Here is an 8265-nt window from a genome sequence, read left to right on the forward strand (position 1 = left end):
TAATCCTGATGTGAGGCATCGGATTCTAAAACAATACTTTCAGGAGAGGTTCTAATCATAGATAGTTAGAGTGTCAGTCCTCATGTACTGAAGTCGGCATTGTGCCTTTTCGATATCATTCCGATGCAATTTCTGTGCTTCATCGTCTAAAAGAAGGTTCATGGTATACAGTAAACCTGAAGTGTGGCATCGGAATCTAAAACGGGGCTAATAGGAGAGTTTCAAATCATAGAAAGTTATAGTGTCAGTCCTCTTGTACTGTAGTCAGCATTGTGCCTTATGAATTTAATTCCGATGCAATTTCTGTGTTTCATCGTCAATAAGAAGGTCCAAGGTATACAGTAAACCTGAAGTGAAGCATCGGAATCTAAAACTGGACTCACAGGAGAGATTCAAATCATAGAAAGTTAGAGTGTCAGTCCTCTTGTACTTAAGTCGGCATTGTGCTTATTGTATTAAATTCGGATGCAATTTCTGTGTTTCATCATCACGAAGATAGTCCAAGGGATACAGTAAACCTGAAGTGAAGCATCGGAATCTAAAACTGGGCTCACAAGAGAGGTTCAAATCATAGAAAGTTAGAGTGTCAGTCCTCTTGTACTTAAGTCGGCATTGTGCCTTTTGAATTTAATTCGGATGCAATTTCTGTGTTTCATCGTCAATAAGAAGGTCCAAGGTATACAGGAAACCTGAAGTGAAGCATCGGAATGTAAAACTGGACTCACAGGAGAGGTTCAAAACATAGAAAATTAGAGTGTCAGTCTTCTTGTACTTAAGTTGGCATTGTGCCCTTTGTATTAAATTCGCATGCAATTTCTGTGTTACATCATCAATAAGAAGGTACAAGGGATACAGTAAAACCTGAAGTGTAGCATCGGAATCTAAAACGGGTACACCGGAGAGGTTCAAATCATAGAAAGTTAGAGTGTCAGTCCTCTTGTACTTTAGTCGGCCTTGTGCCTTTTGAATTTAATTGCGATGCAATTTCTGTGTTTCATCGTCAATAAGATGGTCCAAGGGATACAGTAAACCTGAAGTGAAGCATCGGATTCTAAAACTGGACTTACAGGAGAGGTTCAAATCATAGAAAGTTAGAGTGTCAGTCCTCTTGTACTTAAGTCGGCATTGTGCCTTTTGTATTAAATTCGGATGCAGTTTCAGTCTTTCATCGTCAATAAGAAGGTCCAAGGTATACAGTAAACCTGAAGTGAATCATCGTATTCTAAATTTGGAATCACAGGACAGGTTCAAATTATAGAAAATTAGGGCTTCAGTCATCTTGTACTTATGTCATCATTGTGCCTTTTCAATTTCATTCCGATGCAATTTCTGTGCTTTGTCGTCAATAAGGAGGACCATGATATACAGTAAACCTGAAGTGAAGCATCGGAATCTGAAACTGGACTCAAAGGAGAGGTTAAAATCATAGAAAGTAAGAGTGACAGTCCTCTAGTACTTAAGTCTTCATTGTGCCTTTTGAATTAAATTCGAATGCAATTTCTGTGCTTCATCGTCAATAAGAAGGTCCAAGGTATACAGCAAACCTGTAGTGAAGCATCGGAATCTAAAACTGGACTCACAGGAGAGATTCAAATCATAGAAAGGTAGAGTGTCAGTCCTCTTGTACATAAGTCGGCATTGTGCCATTTGTATTAAATTCCGATGCAATTTCTGTGTTTCATCGTCAATAAGAAGGTTCAAGGGATACAGTAAACCTGAAGTGAAGCATCGGAATCTAAACCTGGACCCACAGGAGGGGTTCAAATCATAGAAAGTGAAAGTATCAGTCCTCTTGTACTTAAGTCGGCATTGTGCCTTTTGTATTAAATTCGGATGCAATTTCTGTGTTTCATCATCAATAAGAATGTCCAAGGGATACAGTAAACCTGAAGTGAAGCATCGGAATCTAAAACAGAAATCACAGGAGAGGTTCAAATCATAGAAAGTTATAGTGTCAGTCCTCTCGTACTTAAGTCGGAATTGTTCCTTTTGTACTAAACTCGGATGCAATTTCTGTGTTTCATCGTCAATAAGAAGGTCCAAGGTATACAGGAAACCTGAAGTGAAGCATCGGAATCTGAAACTGAACTCACAGGAGAGGTTCAAATCATAGAAACTGAGAGTGGCAGTCCTCTTGTACTTAAGTCGGCATTGTGCCTTTTGTATCAAATTCCGATGCAATTTCTGTGTTTCATCGTCAATAAGAAGGTTCAAGGGATACAGTAAACCTGAAGTGAAGCATCGGAATCTGAACCTGGACCCACAGGAGAGGTTCAAATCATTGAAAGTAAGAGTGTCAGTCCTCTAGTACTTAAGTCGGCATTGTGCCTTTTGAATTTATATCGGATGCAATTTCTGTGTTTCATCGTCATTAAGAAGGTCCAAGGTATACAGGAAACCGGAAGTGAAGCATCGGAATCTAAAACTGGACTCACAGGAGAGTTTCAAATCATAGAAAGTGAGAGTGTCAGACCTCTTGTACTTAAGTCGGCATTGTGCCTTTTGTATTAAATTCGGATGCGATATCTGTGTTACATCATCAATAAGAATGTCCAAGGTATACTGTAAACTTGAAGTGAAGCATCGTAATCTAAAACTGGACTCACAGGAGAGATTCAAATCATAGAAAGATAGAGTGTCAGTCCTGTAGTACTTAAGTCGCCATTGTGCCTTTTGTATTAAATTCGGATGCAATTTCTGGGTTTCATCATCAATAAGAAGGTCCAAGGTATACAGTAAACTTGACGTGAAGCATCGGATTCCAAAACTGGGCTCACAGGAGAGGTTCAAATCTTAGCAAGTCAGAGTGTCAGTCCTCTTTTACTGAAGTCGGCATTGTGCCTTTTGAATTTAATTCCGATGCAATTTCTGTGTTTCATCGTCAATAAGAAGGTCCAAGGTATACAGTAAACTTGAAGTGAAGCATCGGAAACCAAAACTGGACTTACAGGAGAGATTGAAATCATAGAGAGTTAGAGTGTCAGTCCTCTTGTACTTAAGTCGGCATTGTGCCTTTTGAATTTAATTCCGATATAATTTCTGTGTTTCATCGTCAATAAGAAGGTCCAAGGTATACAGTAAACTTGAAGTGAAGCATCGGAATCCAAAACTGGACTTACAAGAGAGATTAAAATCATAGAGAGTTAGAGTGTCAGTCCTCTTGTACTTAAGTCGGCATTGTGCCTTTTGTATTAAATTCGGATGCGATATCTGTGTTACATCATCAATAAGAAGGTCCAAGGTATACTGTAAACTTGAAGTGGAGCATCGTAATCTAAAACTGGACTCACAGGAGAGATTCAAATCATAGAAAGATAGAGTGTCAGTCCTGTAGTACTTAAGTCGCCATTGTGCCTTTTGTTTTAAATTCGGATGCAATTTCTGGGTTTCATCATCAATAAGAAGGTCCAAGGGATACAGTAAACTTGACGTGAAGCATCGGATTCCAAAACTGGGCTCACAGGAGAGGTTCAAATCTTAGCAAGTCAGAGTGTCAGTCCTCTTTTACTGAAGTCGGCATTGTGCCTTTTGAATTTAATTCCGATGCAATTTCTGTGTTTCATCGTCAATAAGAAGGTCCAAGGTACACAGTAAACTTGAAGTGAAGCATCGGAATCCAAAACTGGACTTACAGGAGAGATTGAAATCATAGAGAGTTAGAGTGTCAGTCCTCTTGTACTTAAGTCGGCATTGTGCCTTTTGTATTAAATTCGGATGCAATATCTGTGTTTCATCATCATTAAGAAGGTCCAAGGTATACTGCAAACTTGAAGTGAAGCATCGGAATCCAAAACTGGACTTACAGGAGAGGTTCAAATCATAGAAAGTTAGAGTGTCAGTCCTCTTGTACTTAAGTAGCATTGTGCCTTTTGAATTTTTATTCCGATGCAATTACTGTGTCTCATCGTCAATAAGAAGTTCCAAGGTATACAGCAAACCTGTAGTGAAGCATCGGAATCTAAAACTGGACTCACAGGAGAGATTCAAATCATAGAAAGGTAGAGTGTCAGTCCTCTTGTACTTAAGTCGGCATTGTGCCTTTTGTACTAAATTCCGATGCAATTTCTGTGTTTCATCGTCAATAAGAAGGTTCAAGGGATACAGTAAACCTGAAGTGAAGCATCGGAATCTGAACCTGGACCCACAGGAGGGGTTCAAATCATAGAAAGTGAAAGTGTCAGTCCTCTTGTACTTAAGTCGGCATTGTGCCTTTTGTATTAAATTCGGATGCAATTTCTGTGTTTCATCATCAATAAGAAGGTCCAAGGGATACAGTAAACCTGGAGTGAAGAGTCGGAATCTAAAACAGGACTCACAGGAGAGGTTCAAATCATAGAAATTTAGAGTGTCAGTCCTCTTGTACTTAGGTCGGCATTGTTCCTTTTGTACTTAACTCAGATGCAATTTCTGTGTTTCATCGTCAATAAGAAGGTCCAAGGTATACAGGAAACCTGAAGTGAAGCATCGGAATCTGAAACTGGACTCACAGGAGAGGTTCAAATCATAGAAACTGAGAGTGGCAGTCCTCTTGTACTTAAGTCGGCATTGTGCCTTTTGTATCAAATTCCGATGCAATTTCTGTGTTTCATCGTCAATAAGAAGGTTCAAGGGATACAGTAAACCTGAAGTGAAGCATCGGAATCTAAACCTGGACCCACAGGAGAGGTTCAAATCATAGAAAGTAAGAGTGTCAGTCCTCTAGTACTTAAGTCTTCATTGTGCCTTTTGAATTAAATTCGAATGCAATTTCTGTGCTTCATCGTCAATTAGAAGGTCCAAGGTATACAGGAAACCTGAAGTGAAGCATCGGAATCTGAAACTAGACTCACAGGAGTGCTTCAAATCATAGAAAGTGAGAGTGTCAGTCCTCTTGTACTTAAGTCGGCATTGTGCCTTTTTTATCAAATTCGGATGCAATATCTGTGTTTCAGGATCAATAAGAAGGTCCAAGGGATACAGTAAACCTGAAGGGAAGCATCGGAATCTAAAACTGGGCTCACAGGAGAGGTTCAAATCGTAGAAAGTTAGAGTGTCAGTCTTCTCGCACTTAAGTCGGCATTGTGCCTTTTGTATTAAATTCGGATGCAAATTCTGTGTTTCATCATCAATAAGAAGGTACAAGGGATACAGTAAACTTGAAGTGAAGCATCATAATCCAAAACTGGACTTACAAGAGAGATTAAAATCATAGAGAGTTAGAGTGTCAGTCCTCTTGTACTTAAGTCGGCATTGTGCCTTTTGAATTTATATCGGATGCAATTTCTGTGTTTCATCGTCATTAAGAAGGTCCAAGGTATACTGGAAACCGGAAGTGAAGCATCGGAATCTAAAACTGGACTCACAGGAGAGTTTCAAATCATAGAAAGTGAGAGTGTCAGACCTCTTGTACTTAAGTCGGCATTGTGCCTTTTGTATTAAATTCGGATGCAATTCCTCTGTTTCATCGTCAATACGAAGGTCCAAGGGATACAGTAAACCCGAAGTGAGGCATCGGAATCTAAAACTGGACTCACAGGAGAGGTTCAAATCATAGAAAGTTAGAGTGTCAGTCTTCTCGCACTTAAGTCGGCATTGTGCCTTTTGTATTAAATTCGGATGCAAATTCTGTGTTTCATCATCAATAAGAAGGTACAAGGGATACAGTAAACCTGAAGTGAAGCATCGGAATCTAAAACTGGACTCACCGGAGAGGTTCAAATCATAGAAAGTTAGAGTGTCAGTCCTCTTGTACTGAAGTCGACATTGTTCCTTTTGAATTTAATTCCGATGCAATTTCTGTGTTTCATCGACAATAAGATGGTCCAAGGGATACAGTAATCCTGATGTGAGGCATCGGATTCTAAAACAATACTTTCAGGAGAGGTTCTAATCATAGATAGTTAGAGTGTCAGTCCTCATGTACTGAAGTCGGCATTGTGCCTTTTCGGTATCATTCCGATGCAATTTCTGTGCTTCATCGTCAAAAAGAAGGTTCATGGTATACAGTAAACCTGAAGTGTGGCATCGGAATCTAAAACGGGGCTAATAGGAGAGGTTCAAATCATAGAAAGTTATAGTGTCAGTCCTCTTGTACTGTAGTCAGCATTGTGCCTTATGAATTTAATTCCGATGCAATTTCTGTGTTTCATCGTCAATAAGAAGGTCCAAGGTATACAGTAAACCTGATGTGAAGCATCGGAATCTAAAACTGGACTCACAGGAGAGATTCAAATCATAGAAAGTTAGAGTGTCAGTCCTCTTGTACTTAAGTCGGCATTGTGCTTATTGTATTAAATTCGGATGCAATTTCTGTGTTTCATCATCACGAAGATAGTCCAAGGGATACAGTAAACCTGAAGTGAAGCATCGGAATCTAAAACTGGGCTCACAAGAGAGGTTCAAATCATAGAAAGTTAGAGTGTCAGTCCTCTTGTACTTAAGTCGGCATTGTGCCTTTTGAATTTAATTCGGATGCAATTTCTGTGTTTCATCGTCAATAAGAAGGTCCAAGGTATACAGGAAACCTGCAGTGAAGCATCGGAATCTAAAACTGGACTCACAGGAGAGGTTCAAATCATAGAAAGTTAGAGTGTCAGTCTTCTTGTACTTAAGTTGGCATTGTGCCCTTTGTATTAAATTCGCATGCAATTTCTGTGTTACATCATCAATAAGAAGGTACAAGGGATACAGTAAAACCTGAAATGTAGCATCGGAATCTAAAACGGGTACACCGGAGAGGTTCAAATCATAGAAAGTTAGAGTGTCAGTCCTCTTGTACTTTAGTCGGCCTTGTGCCTTTTGAATTTAATTGCGATGCAATTTCTGTGTTTCATCGTCAATAAGATGGTCCAAGGGATACAGTAAACCTGAAGTGAAGCATCGGATTCTAAAACTGGACTTACAGGAGAGGTTCAAATCATAGAAAGTTAGAGTGTCAGTCCTCTTGTACTTAAGTCGGCATTGTGCCTTTTGTATTAAATTCGGATGCAGTTTCAGTGTTTCATCGTCAATAAGAAGGTCCAAGGTATACAGTAAACCTGAAGTGAATCATCGGATTCTAAATTTGGAATCACAGGACAGGTTCAAATTATAGAAAATTAGGGCTTCAGTCATCTTGTACTTATGTCATCATTGTGCCTTTTCAATTTCATTCCGATGCAATTTCTGTGCTTTATCGTCAATAAGGAGGACCATGATATACAGTAAACCTGAAGTGTAGCATCGGAATCTGAAACTGGACTCAAAGGAGAGGTTCAAATCATAGAAAGTAAGAGTGTCAGTCCTCTAGTACTTAAGTCTTCATTGTGCCTTTTGAATTAAATTCGAATGCAATTTCTGTGCTTCATCGTCAATAAGAAGGTCCAAGGTATACAGGAAACCTGAAGTGAAGCATCGGAATCTGAAACTAGACTCACAGGAGTGCTTCAAATCATAGAAAGTGAGAGTGTCAGTCCTCTTGTACTTAAGTCGGCATTGTGCCTTTTTTATCAAATTCGGATGCAATATCTGTGTTTCAGGATCAATAAGAAGGTCCAAGGGATACAGTAAACCTGAAGTGAAGCATCGGAATCTAAAACTGGGCTCACAGGAGAGGTTCAAATCGTAGAAAGTTAGAGTGTCAGTCCTCTTGTACTTAAGTCGGCATTGTGCCTTTTGAATTTATATCGGATGCAATTTCTGTGTTTCATCGTCATTAAGAAGGTCCAAGGTATACTGGAAACCGGAAGTGAAGCATCGGAATCTAAAACTGGACTCACAGGAGAGTTTCAAATCATAGAAAGTGAGAGTGTCAGACCTCTTGTACTTAAGTCGGCATTGTGCCTTTTGTATTAAATTCGGATGCAATTCCTGTGTTTCATCGTCAATACGAAGGTCCAAGGGATACAGTAAACCCGAAGTGAGGCATCGGAATCTAAAACTGGACTCACAGGAGAGGTTCAAATCATAGAAAGTTAGAGTGTCAGTCTTCTCGCACTTAAGTCGGCATTGTGCCTTTTGTATTAAATTCGGATGCAAATTCTGTGTTTCATCATCAATAAGAAGGTACAAGGGATACAGTAAACCTGAGGTGAAGCATCGGAATCTAAAACTGGACTCACCGGAGAGGTTCAAATCATAGAATGTTAGAGTGTCAGTCCTCTTGTACTGAAGTCGACATTGTGCCTTTTGAATTTAATTCCGATGCAATTTCTGTGTTTCATCGAAAATAAGATGGTCCAAGGGATACAGTAATCCTGAAGTGAGGCATCGGATTCTAAAACAATACTTTCAGGAGAGGTTCTAATC

This window comes from Schistocerca americana, unplaced genomic scaffold (assembly GCF_021461395.2).
Source record: "Schistocerca americana isolate TAMUIC-IGC-003095 unplaced genomic scaffold, iqSchAmer2.1 HiC_scaffold_16, whole genome shotgun sequence".
NCBI lineage: Eukaryota > Metazoa > Arthropoda > Insecta > Orthoptera > Acrididae > Schistocerca > Schistocerca americana.